The sequence below is a fragment of the Pseudopipra pipra genome, chromosome 28, assembly GCF_036250125.1.
Source record: "Pseudopipra pipra isolate bDixPip1 chromosome 28, bDixPip1.hap1, whole genome shotgun sequence".
NCBI lineage: Eukaryota > Metazoa > Chordata > Aves > Passeriformes > Pipridae > Pseudopipra > Pseudopipra pipra.
In genome coordinates, this window is record NC_087576.1 from 4602565 (window position 1) to 4615327 (window position 12763).

At 49.6% G+C, this 12763-nt stretch overlaps 1 protein-coding gene across 1 annotated transcript in view; it reads left to right on the forward strand.

Annotated features, from left to right (window-relative positions):
* Positions 1-12763, forward strand: part of ANTXR1 (ANTXR cell adhesion molecule 1) — a 106236-nt gene that overhangs the window by 41795 nt on the left and 51678 nt on the right. The gene's annotated exons all lie outside the window — the stretch shown is intronic.

The window sequence follows — 12763 nt, forward strand, 5'->3', positions numbered from 1 at the left end:
TTTTTCAATATGAGGTTTTAGAGGCAAGAGTTGATTACACGTGGGAGGCTCTTCTAAGTCCCTTGTGATGAGTCTTAGTCTGGAATTTACCCAGTCAACAACTGAAACCCCAAATGCTGCCTCAGAGCAAAGGGTGACTCCCTGACCTCGTGCAGGGGTGGCCTTTAGTCAAAGGTGGAGTTGTCATCTTCTGGAGATGGTAAAAGGCACTGACAGGAACTGCATGGGACTGCTCAGTTCCCAGAGTGCAGTCGGAGAAGAGGAGAAGAGAGGGAAAAAGATAGGCCTGGGTTAGTAGAGGGCACTTTTTTGTCCTGGTTAATGCGGCTCCACCTCCCACTCCTGTGTGAGTTCCTCAGGAGCTGTGCTTTTGTTGTGTGGTTTTTACCATCTTGGCTTTGCTGCTGGTTTTGGTGGCTCTGAAGCCTAACAGGAAACCTGGCTGGGCAATGCCAGGTGCTCTCAGGAAGGTGAAGTACCAGAGGATGTATCTGTTCTGTCTGTCAGGAGAGGAAAACAGAGACACCAGGGTATTGCCCCCACTGCTTTGAGGTGATAAAGCAAACCTGCCCCAGTTAATCTTGTCCCCACGGGGGTTCGGGGCTGCAGCCCCTCACAGATGCCCAGGTGGTGCAGGGCAGAGGAGGCACCATGTCCTTTGAGGGGGTAGAGCCCCGGGGGCTGTGTCCCCTCAGGGCTGGGCGGGCAGGGCCCTGTGCCGGGAGCAGCTCTGGGACACAAAGGGCTCCTGCTGGTTGGAACGATGCACTGATCTCCATTTATCTGTCAGGAACGGGCCAGACACAGGAGCTGTTGTGGTTGGGCAAAGCATTTGCCTCACTAAGTCCTGGAATGCAGATGCAGCCTCTGGCCAGGCCGGGCGGGTGCTGCGTGTGAAGGTTGGGCCCTCTGAGCCGGGCCAGGACGATTTGTCATTGAGAGGTTTTGCTCCCTGCACCCCCCAGACCCAGGGTCACTGCCTGGCTCCCCCTGGAGCTGCTAACAGGGCCTGAGTTTGTACCAGAGGCAAAAGGGGGAACACTGTGTAAATCAGGGGCTGCAGACAGAAGTTTAATCCTGCTCCCCACTAACTTACGTATTCCCCACTTAAACTAAGACGGGGCTGTCCTGAGTGTAATTTAGGGTGTTATTTGGCCTGGTCTGTGTGACCACTGGCAGCTACTCCAACAGAGCAGGGGAATGGCTGGAATGAGAGCTCTTAAGGCTTGGAGACAGCGAGCTGTTTGTGTGCTGAGCTGGGGATGAGATGCCAACATCTCCAGGCTGATAGAGCTCAGCTGGCTGCAAGGGCTTGATGAATTTGTCTCTTGGCTTTGCTTGTCTGGGACAGTGTCATGGTCTCACCCCAGCTGGCAATTCAGCCCCAGGCAGCCTCTCACTCACTCCCCCTCAGTGGGATAGGGAGAGAATCAGAAGAGTAAAAGCAAGGAAATCTGTGGGTTGAATAATTTTAATAAATTTAATAGGGCAAGCAAAAGCCACACACACAAGCAAAGCAAAGCAAGGAATTCATTCCCGGCTTCCCAAGGGCAGGCAGGTGTTCAGCCACCTCCAGGAGAGTGGAGCTCCATCACAGGCAATGGTTACTTGGGAAGACAATGCCATCACTCCAAGGGTCCCTCTTTCCTTCTTCCACCAGCCTTACATGCCGAGCACAATTCCATAGGGTCTGGAATATCAGTGGGGCTCAGCTGTCCTGGCTGTGTCCCCTCCCAGCTCCAGTGCACTTCCTGGTTGGATGCTGTGAGCAGCAGGAAAAGCCTTGACTGTGCTCAGCAATAGTGAGACCTCCCTTGTGATGAACCCTGTATTCAGCACAAATCCCAAACGCAGCCCCACACCAGCCCTGTGCAGGAATTTATTCTACCCCTGGCGAAAGCAGCAGGGAGTTCCTGATTTATTCCTCCAAAAGTGGTTTTGCAATATCTGCACCTTTTAAAGTAATGTTTTTCTTTCATTTGGAAGCTCCCTGGGGGGAAGGAATCCCTCCTTCCCCAGGGAGGGCAGTGAGGCTGCACTGTTCCCTAAAGCAGAGAGAGCACAGCCCTGCAGGGACACCCAGGTGAGCTCTGTGCTGGCAGGAGGTGCCCAGGGACAGCCCAGAGCCTGCACAGACCTGGCCCATGCTGGGGCAAGGCACTGCTGCTGAGGGAATGTCCTAAAGGCTGTGGCATTCCAGTGGCCCAGAAGGAAGCTGGGGTTGTTCCCCTGTGCTCCTTTGGGCAAGGCAGCCTCTCCTCTGGGGAATCCAGTGTGGATTTAAATGCTCTCTCCAGCCCTTGGATTCAGCTGGGACTGCTTGGACTGAGCTTTGAGGAGGACACTGCCCTTGGAAACATTCTTCAGGAGGCTCATGGATGTATCCTGGGCATCTGTTTAGCAACTGGCTCCTTCCATTCTGAGTCTCAAGGAGCTATTTTGTTGTAAATAATGTTCAGTTAACGGAACTCGCCACTATCCATCACTCTTGCTGGACTCAAATTAGACAGATGTTCCTTCTGGAGGGAAACACCCCCTTCATCCTGATGATATTCCTTCTTACTTGGCCTTTGTCCTGCAGTCACACTGACAGATCTGACTTGCTCCACATAATTAATGATGAGAGTTTACAAAGTAGTTTCATTCTATGGTTGATGTCAGTGGACCTTTGATAGTCAAAGGTACTAAGAACTGTGGTTTACTCTGCTAAACATAAAAACCCATCTAGTAACAGCAATAATTTAAGGCACAGGACCACAAATGCCATGGGAACTGAGCATCCTCAGCTTCCACTAGTGCTAGGACTAAATATATAAATTAGTCCTTCTTCCTCAGCTATTAATCTCCCCACCCCACAGATTTCAGGTGTGAGGTGTTGGTGTGAACACTGTGCATCCATCAGTGCCTGGGCAGTGTTTGCTGCAGGGCTTTCCCAGTGCTGGAAGAATCAGCAAGTAGTGGCTGGTGAGGTTGGGAAGGGATTTATTCCTGTTCCTGGGTTAGGAGTTTGAAGAACTGGAAGAGAGAGAAAGTGTGAGCTGCTGTGTTACTTCGCAGGTGTGCCCAGGGCAGGGTGCACACCAAGGTTGTCAGGAAAGGGAACATTCAAGAGAGGAAATAATTGCCAAGGCCACATTTAGGGGCAGGAATTCAGTCCTGCTCTGCTGCCTGGAGGGCTGTGGCCAAGTTCTGCAGTGCAGAAGGAGCATCTCGGAGAGAAGCCAGGGTGGGAATTGAAATAAGTCTTTGTTCATTTTCTGAAGTGCTCCCAGAAGAGGAAAAACCACTAATGACCTCTTGCACTAGTGACTGACTTTGGTAGGTAAAGCTGCAGGGCTGCAGGGACAGTGTAACCCAGCTCTTCCTGGACAGCTTGGCTGGGAGAGCAGGGAATGTCACCAGGGGATGTTCCTGCATCCCCTGGATCACCTGGGGAGAAACACATGATGCTGCTTTGCAAGAAGACCAGGCAAAGGAGGCCCCCACGTGTGGGCTAGGAGAGCATTTCTGTGGCAGGATATTGGACTTGCCTTGGCCTAGCAAGGACTGAAACTCAGTTTTCTTTGCTACATGTCCCCAGTCTGTGGGGGATGTCTCCCCAGGTGACACCCTGTTCCTTCAGGACGAGGGCTGGGGGAATTCTGCCCATAAAAGGAGCATCTTTCAGCTGAAAAGGGCCATGCTGGGTCAGGGCAGTTGGGGAGGTGACTCCTTTGGGAGGCACAGACATTGCCTGAAGCAGGCTTGCCCTTGTGAGCTGGGCTGCTGTTATGACTCACCCCAGGAAAAGGGGAGAGAGGTAACCCAGGTTTTTATCAATAATTCCCTTGGGGTGGATTAGAGTGAAACGACACTGAATAATCGGTGTCTGAAAACATACACTGGCAAGGTTTATTTTAACAATTCTGTATCAACAGGCATGCTAGCAGTTTGGGTGCTGTCATAAAACAGTGTGACACAGAGATAACCTTTGGGGGGGGGGGAAGAAAATGCATAGGGGAGAGAAAGGCAGGATGAGAGCAAGGGAGAGTAAGGGAAAGAAAAGCTGAGAGTGGACAGATGTCTACAGTCACCAGTCCAGCGATGCTTCCATGTCTGTCAGTTGAAGTGGCCTTGATCTGCTGGGGGTGAAGGAGGGAAGCCCCCATACTCCAACAAGTTATGAGTTATATCCATGATTAGTGTCACGGGCGGTGCCTCGAGCCTCCAGCATCTGGGTCTGTGCTGAGTTGTTTTTTTTTTTGTGTCTCGTCTGGTTCCCGCCTTTCAAGATTAGCAGAGGGAGGGAGGGGCCTGATTGCTCAGCAGAGGTATCAACAGTCAAAAGCCTGCAAGCTCACCTCTTACCTTTTCAGGGCTTCACACCTTCAGCACTGGAGGGAGGGAGGGGCCCAATTGTTCATCAGAGGTATCATGCAAGTCAAAAGCCTGCAAAAGTCTCCTAGAATGCATAAATCATTAACCATTTCAGTCTCTGACAGCTGCTCTCTAGGGAGGGGGATACCAGGGGGATCCAGCCCCCCTCACCTGAGGGGCTGCAGCTCCAAACCCATGCTGGGAGGGGAGTCTCTCCAGGTGGTGATGCCCAGTGCCAGGCAGCCCTTCCACAGTCCCAGAGAGGAGTTCAGATTTTGGAAGCCAGAGGGGAGGCCCTGGACAGTCCTTGGCTGTGGGAAGGGGGATTCTTGAAACAATACATGTGGAAGTGAATGGATGCAATGGCTTAATGCACCTGACAGCAACCTGGGGCAAGAGGAAGTCCTGCACAGGCAGATCAGAGAGCTGATATCTTATATCGAAGCAATTGTCTTATAATGAAGCTGTTATCTTAAAATGAACCAATTGTCTTGGTGGCAACCCTTAATAAATGGCTCGGACTGTTGGATGAGGTGTCAGGTGGGAAGCAGACCTGACCATTCTGGATAGAAAGAGCCCCTCTGGACTCTCAATTGCAGTTCCAAAGGTGCAGGAGTCATCAAAGTCATCTAAAAAGGAGAACTTGGTCTTCTCACCTTGAGGGGTTTTGCAGTTGACAGAAGGAGGTGGGAACTGGCGCAATCTCACTACGGCTGGGGATCCTGGATTTCTTCCTGTGGTAGTTTGAAAGACTGAAGCAATTTGCACCTTAGAGATAAACAACAGTGGGTGAATTTGACCTTTAAATAAGGAGAAAGTTAGAAAATCAAGCAAGAACTGCAGCCTTGTAGCAAAAAAGTAACAACCCTTCACTGAAGGCTTGGTTTTGTGTTTGTTTTTTTCTTTTAATTCAAAAGAAATGTAATTCAGTGCTAACGTGGAGCTTTTTCAATTGTGACTTTGTTCTGGACTGCACAATTAGGACGGAGAGCAGTGCTCCTGGGGCTGCAGCAGTCAGAGAGCCTTCACTGGGGGATCAGTGGAGGCTTTAGGAGCCCATTTAATGAGCACTTTCCTTGACCTGTGTGTCATTAGCTGAGGCACTGCCTGGTGGGAGCTCCAGGGTATAAGATTTTGGGTTTGTTTCTAGAAGACATTGCTCTTAAAGGCTTTCTGCTGCAGGTATGATGGGCAGTGAGTGTTTATCCTACCACAGGTCACCCGAAGAGTTCAATGTGCAGATATTATTTCACTCTGATATTGCTGCATGGGCTGGTTTGGAATGCCCTGAGTGTGGCTGGCACATCACAAACACCGTGTTCCCGTGGGCTGGAAGGGAGGGATTCACAGAGAAGAGCAGTACATTGCAGGTGGGGGCAGGATCACAGAACGGGAGTTTTGGAAAGGTTTAATTTGGAAATATGAAACAGTTTGGGTTCCTGTGACAGTGGTGAAGTTAACTAGGAACTGTGAGCCAGGATCTCTGCACATGTGTGCACTTCTAATAGGGAAACCCCTTCTGCCAGGGAAGTTGAAACAGAGCACTCTCAACCTGACTGGTTTATTTTATTGAAATGTTTTGCTGTTGAAAACGTGATTTCAATTTAAACTGAGTTTCAGAAGGAAACTTATCCCAAATGCATTGTTGTCTGTGTTCAGGTCATGCTGGCATGTTCTGAGCCTTGTCAGACTCATGGAGAGCTGCCTGTGATGGCCTGTGAGGAGTCTGCTCAGCTCAGGGGTACAGGAGTGCCATTAGCCCAAGGAAGGTGCTCCTGAGATTATTTGTTTGAAAGTGCTGCTTAAAGGCCACAAATCTCATAGCCATGCAGGAGGCAAGACATTCCAGAGCTGTAACCTGCTGTCCCCTTTCCTGCTTGGCTGAGGAATAAACCCAGCTCAAGCCATAAATGTTCTGACAAAGACTAATTCCACAGGATTTTGTCTGCTCGAATTCCAGTTGCAATGGATTTAACCTGCTGCTTGTTAACGACTGTCTTCAAGCACAAACCAGAGTAACTGCTCAGGTTTCACCTCCTGGGGACGGGAGGTGGCTGGGTCAGAGCAGGAGCTCCTCGGTACCTCCTCAGTGACACAGGAACACCTCCAGCCCAACCTGCCCTGCCAGGGAGGGCTCAGCTCTGCTGCTATTGCAGGGCAAGGTGGGTGTGCAGATGAGGCCCAAAACCAGCACTTGGGTGGCCTCTGCCTTTCTGGCAGCCGATACCAGGCCCATGGTGTGACTTGGAGAGGGACTTTTCACAAGGCCAGGTAGTGACAGGACAAGGGGGAATGGCCTTAAGTTGAAGAAAGGAAAGTTTAGAATAGACATTGGTAACAAGTTCTTCAATACGAGGATGGTGGCACCCTGGTGACACTCTGGTTGCCCAGAGAAGCTGTGGCTGCCCCAGCCCTGGAAGTGTCCAAGGCCAGGTTGGACGGGGCTTGGAGCAACCTGGGCTAGTGGAATGTGTCCCTGCCCATGGCAGGGGATCTAAACTGGATAAGCTTTAAGGTCCCTTCCAACCCAAACCATTCTGTGATGTCGCAGCCACAGAGCCAAGGCTCCCACACTCACCTCCAGGACAAAGCCAGAGGCCTGTCATGTGCTGTGACCTGTGACCTGTGTGATGAAGAGGATGCCCACCTGTAGTCAGAGCACTGAAGGCCCTCAGTGAAGAGGCCCTGCTGCCTTTGATCTCTGCTGTTCCTGTGGCCAGGCTGTGAAAATTGTGACACCTCAAGTTTGACGACTGACTGGGGAGGACATGACTAGGGGAGACCTGAGCAGATGTTCAGGGACATGAAGTCTTACAACTGTTTTGGTTTAGAGGAGGTCTCTTGGAGGCGACACTCAGGACTCAAGGGCTTTGTATCAGAAATAGGAACAAACCTTGGAGCATTTTACCAAACAGGTGGGCTGTCAGAGGGAGAGAGAGAACAAAAGAGGAGGGCAAAGGCCTTTGGACCTCAACACCTCTGAGTGGGGAGGTGTCTGTCGTCTGGAGAGAGCTGAACCCACCGCTGCAGGAGAGTAGATAAAACTGAAGAGGAAAACCTCATCAGCCTGCAGGGTTATGCCATGTTTGGGTTTTCCATAACCTATCCCATCTGACTCTGTTGTATCTAATGCAGGATCCCAGATGGCACAAGCCTGGGCTGGACAAGCCTGAATTCTGCCATCAATTCTGCCACATCTGCCTCTCAGAAGTCTTGTGAACTTCTGTTTAGTTGGAAATTTCAAAGTGTTCTTTCTGAAGGAAATGTTCAGTGTGTTCCTTAAGGATAAACACAGTAATCAAGGATTAGGGAATTGTTTGCTCTGACCAGAGACTTTCCTGTGTAACAGAGGGTGTAATGATCACTCCTCCTTCCCACCATGTATTTGCCCGCTCTGGTTGGAGTGTGAACTCTTCAGGACAAAGGTTGTCCCCTGCTCTGGGTTTGCCCAGCCTGTGCTGAAGGGAGGCTGTGCTCATGTTTGCACTGGGCTGTAAAGCAAATAACATGGGATGCTGGAAAAGTGTTTTGTAAGCGAGCTCTCCTTCCTTTCAGCTCTGGAAGGAGAGGAGGGAGACAGATCATTGCAAGAGGGGCATCTCATGTCAAGCACAGTAAACATGGGGAAAAGGATCTGAGAGCACCTTTGTTGGGTGACCTCAAACAGGTGTTTCTTGCTCCCATCCCCTGCTGAGCTTGGCTCCTGCTCAAGCAGCTCCACACAGATGCCAATCCGATGCAGAGCAATGAATTCAGTGGCTTCTCATTTCCTTTCAGAAATTAGGCCACATTGTTTCTGTTATATTAAAAAAATTCTTGTGTGTGATAAAGTAAATGATAGACATTGGTTTCTGTTGCTGTGATGGGACAAGTCCCCAGGAGACTCCAGCAGAAAGTTTCCTTCACAATAAAAGCTTCCTGAGTCTCTCTGATGTAGAGACAGAGTCAGCCTTCTCCCCACCCTATGTTGACTAAAGGATATTAAAACTGTTCCTCTTTTCTCTCCAGGGAGAAAACCTCTGTTTGATGTTGAATGGTCACTCAAAACTGTACTCAGGATTGTCATAAAGCTCTTTAAAAGCACTTCACCCTTTTCTTACTGACCCCTCTGATGGCTTTCACGTGTTATTGCTCTTCCTGCTTGGAAAATGGGATACAGGAGCCATTCATATCTTCCCTGTCTGTGGACTGACATCAGCCTTGTTTCTGCTCTTTGTACAGCAGCTGAGGGTCAGTGCTAGGAGCAGGGTCAGTGCTAAGTGTTATTGAAGCTGTTTCTGCTGCAGGGTCACTGCAGTGAGATGTGTTTGTGTGGCTGTCACAGCCCTGCTGAGCCCAGTCCTTGGTACCAGTGCTGATGGTCCTGCCCTTGCCCTGACACAGCAGTGACAGCTCCCAGCCTGCCTGGAGGAGACATCCCAGGGCTGTGGCACAGCCTGAGCTCCTCTGCTGGTCCCACAAGCTCCTCTGCACAGCACAGGGCAGGGACAGGCTGCCTGCAGCTCTGAGAGCAGCTACCTGACAGGGGACAGCGCTTTCCTGTGCTGGAGCAGTGAGTGCAGAACCAGATCAAACAGCTTCTTGCCTTCCAGTGGAGTCTGTAGGAGTTAGGACTGAATCCTTATCCTAAGCCCAGCCTTCAAGGCCCACTAAAGCCGGTGCTTGATGCACCCCAGAGGGTGGTTGGCACTGAACAGGTTCCCCAGGGTTTGGTCACGGCCCCAAGGCTGCCAGAGCTCCAGGAGCTTTTGGATAACACCCTCAGGGACAGGGAGGGATTGTGCAGGGCCAGAGGTTGGACTCAATGACCCGGATGGGTCCCTTCCAACTCAGCATATTCCATGATTTACATATTTCACTGAAGTCCATCACTGTTGGGCTCAGTGTGAAGTCAGCACATTCAAACACACCCTTAGAGCTAAATCCAGTTACTGTCATGGTGAGGAGCAGGCACTGCCCTCCTTCCTGTCCCTGTAAATCCCAGGACATTCATTTGTCAGCCAGGGCATGAGCACTTTTATTGGATACACCCAGTACTTCATCCATCACTGCTGAACTCAGCACTCAGAGCTTTTGAGGCTCTGTGTGCTTTGGGGATGTTATTCCACAGTACCTCTCTGGAATAGCCAATGTATGCAGTAAGATGGGAAACTAGGAAATAAAATCTTAAACAAAAATAAGAAGATTAGAAAAAACCAAGAAATAAACCCAAATGCAACAAAAAATATCCATCTGGTGTGTAGCAGCATCTTTTGGAAAACCCTCAAAAATAAGCCTTAATTCCATTGAAATTTTGTGTTTATGAACTGGTATGTGTCTGTTTCTGTGTCAGAAGAATTTAGGAAGTCTAAGATGAAATAGGGGGCTTAATACCACAGATTCCATCTTGGCTTTGTCTCACCTCATGATTGCATCCGAACTTCCCGGGGCAAAATTTCAGGAGGTTGGTCTTGGGCAGCGTCTCAGCAGGGAACAGCAAAGGAAGGCTGGGGGATGAGTCATTTCCTCTGTGGCAGGACCATGGTGGAGTGGCCATCCCTCTGCCCTGGCTGTTAAAGGAATGTACACCCACCCAGCTTATCCTGAGCTTTGTGTTGGGATCTTCCCAGGGATCGAGGGTGTGCCTGGAGGGAGTTGTTCCCTTGTAGGGGGAACATATCCCAGTGTTTGTGGGGAAAGTTCAGGAAATAGCCCATGGCAGTTGCTGGATCAGATTTTGCCATCCCTCCCCTCCTCTGTCTCTAGAAGAACCTGCAGTTCAAGAGCTGGGCCAGGGTTCTGTCTCGTGGCCAAGGGATTTCCCCCATCCCAGCCTGGCTTCTCGTAGTCCCTAAAATCCCACAGTAACTGCTGAGTGAAGGACCAGGTTGGAGAGGCCTTGGAGCCACCTCGTCCAGTGGAAGGTGTTCCTGCCCATGGCAGGGATGGTACCAGGTGGTCTTTAAGGTCTCTTCCAGCCCCAACCATTCTGTGATTCCATGATTCCCTCTCTCTCTACATATATGTATGTACACACCTCCCAATATATGAGGAAATGCCTCTAACATGTCCTGCTCCAGATTTCTTCATATCTCTTGTACAATATCTTCCAGAGCTTGTTTCCCATTACACTTCCAGTGCCAGCAGTACTTGCAGCACTTTGTTGGCCTTGTTGGACCCTGGCAGGGCAGAGGAGGCTCCAAGGCATGGCTGCCTTGCTTTCTCCACCAGCTCATTTGCTTCACAGTCTACACAGCAGAGTTTTAGTATGTCAGCTGTGGAGGACCTTGAAAGGGCATGTAAAGAGCCCACTCCTTTTTATATGACTGTTCCTCGATAAAATAACAGGGTGTTTCAAAAGAGCAGCTCCAGGCATCGTCCAGGACTTCAACAGTTGTTGGGAAGCGAAGTACCAAAGTTTCCCACTTCATTTGGAACGAGCTCTGAGGGTCCCTTTGCTGTCGGGCTTTTGTCACCATTCAGGTGTGCTGGGGGTTGAACTTACTGATCTCAATGAGGGTACCAGCACCAGCTTTATCTCTGTGAGAGAAGTCAAGGTGAATCCCTGTGGGACAATAGCACTGATCACAGATAACTGTGTATTTAGGGACTATCTGGGCTTTGTCTCCATAGATCTTTTTTTTTTTTAATGGAAAATTCTCTAGTTTACTGTAGAAATTCTCTTTTTAAAATGAAAGTTGTTTTCTTGGTCTGAATTGCCTGTATTCACTCAGTGTTACACACAGCTCATTGCATTATTCCATGGGTCAGTGTTTCCATGAGCCTTTGCATTGTTCTTCCAAATTTTCATTAAAAAAAAAACCAAACCAAAACAAAAAAATATTAAAAAGAAAGGAATGAAAGCAGACATTTGAAATGCTTCAGCCCTTTCACCAGCTATGTAAGATTAGGAGAGAGATTTCAAAATGTCAGAGGAACTTTTGCAAACTCTTTTAGCAGGCAGAATTTCCTTCTTGTTCATCACTCAGCTTGGCTAAGTGGCAGTTTCTAGCTAAGCATAGCTGTAGCCATATTAAACCATGGATATTGCACAGAGTGATAGCTAAATTCTGGCAGAAACTGGCAAAATAAAGATAACCAAACCCAAAGCAGTTCAAGAGTGCACTGTGGATTATTCTGGCAGGGTTTGTGGTGTGCATGTGCTCTGTCCTGGTGTGACTCACTGGGGTTCCCTCCCGGCCTCGCTGCAGCAGGGACAGCTCAGAGCTGGGGCAGAAACACGTGTTGGGGTATCCTAAGCTGGTTTTCACAGATTGTCTTGGGGGGAAGAAAAGTAAAAATAAATTCTATTTTTAAAAACAAACAAAAAAAATCCCCAGAAAAGTTACAAGGCCACTTTGTTTTGTATATTTGCAAATTGATTTCAGAATATCTTAATGACAAAATGTTTGTTTCAATCTGGGTCTAAAGGGGCAGACAATGATTAGACATAAAAAGCTTTATTTCTCCTACAATTTCATGGCAGCAAAGAGTTGAGATCACATTTTGTAAAGCACTGACTATCAGCAGCTGTCATTTTGCAGATGATGGATGTGCCTTTATGCTCTTTGTCTGGAGGAACAGCCCCAAATGTACAGTTCTGTCTTCTCAAATGAGCTTTTATTTTGTGGTGGGGTCCAAGTTCCATTTCCAGACATGCCTTGGGTGAATTATTCTCCTGTGTGGACTACCTCTCTTTAGCTTCCAAGTGTCAAAGATCAGGTCGTCTTGATCCAAGTTCTCCAGAAAATCTTTCTGCACCAGCAGAGAGCTTGGAAAATGCTCTCAACCTGGTTGCTTTTCCATTACTCTCCCCCTCTGGTATGATGGGAGGTCATCTGGCCCCTGAGTTACAGTGAGCTCAGCAGGCACCCAGATCTCCCCCCGACAGGTCGGTCTGCCCTGACCGTGTCCTCAGTCTGGCACTGGGATCCTGACCCTGGGCTGGGGGTTTGGAATGCCTGCTCTGCCATCAGGAACATCTCCAAGAGGCTGAAGTCAGGCCTGCCTGCTGGCCTGGGAACAGGATGATGGTGCTGGGGAGGAAGGGTGTGGGGAGGCTGGCACACCTCAGGACAGGAACAGCTGCTGGGGGTTGAGTCTAAGCAGCAGGAAATGAAGCACGTTGGGTTTTGCTTGCTGAGCTGGGCTGGCCTGTGCAGCAGTTTGCAGTGCTGATGGACACCAGAGAACTGCACATGGATCTTAACTGGGGGGAGCATCCCAAATGGAGAGGAGAGGAGAGGATCCTCTGGAGTTAATGGCTTCTGAGGAGGAAACTCCCTGTGATTGTTGGGGTGGTGTGTGTGTTCAAATCTCCCTGGAAAGCTCCTGGCAGAACTTCTGTGGCTCAGCCCTGCTGAGAGGAGCAGGGTGACCCAAGTCAGGGGCCCTGGAGACCTGGCTGCAAGTTTTGTGTTTGGAGTCA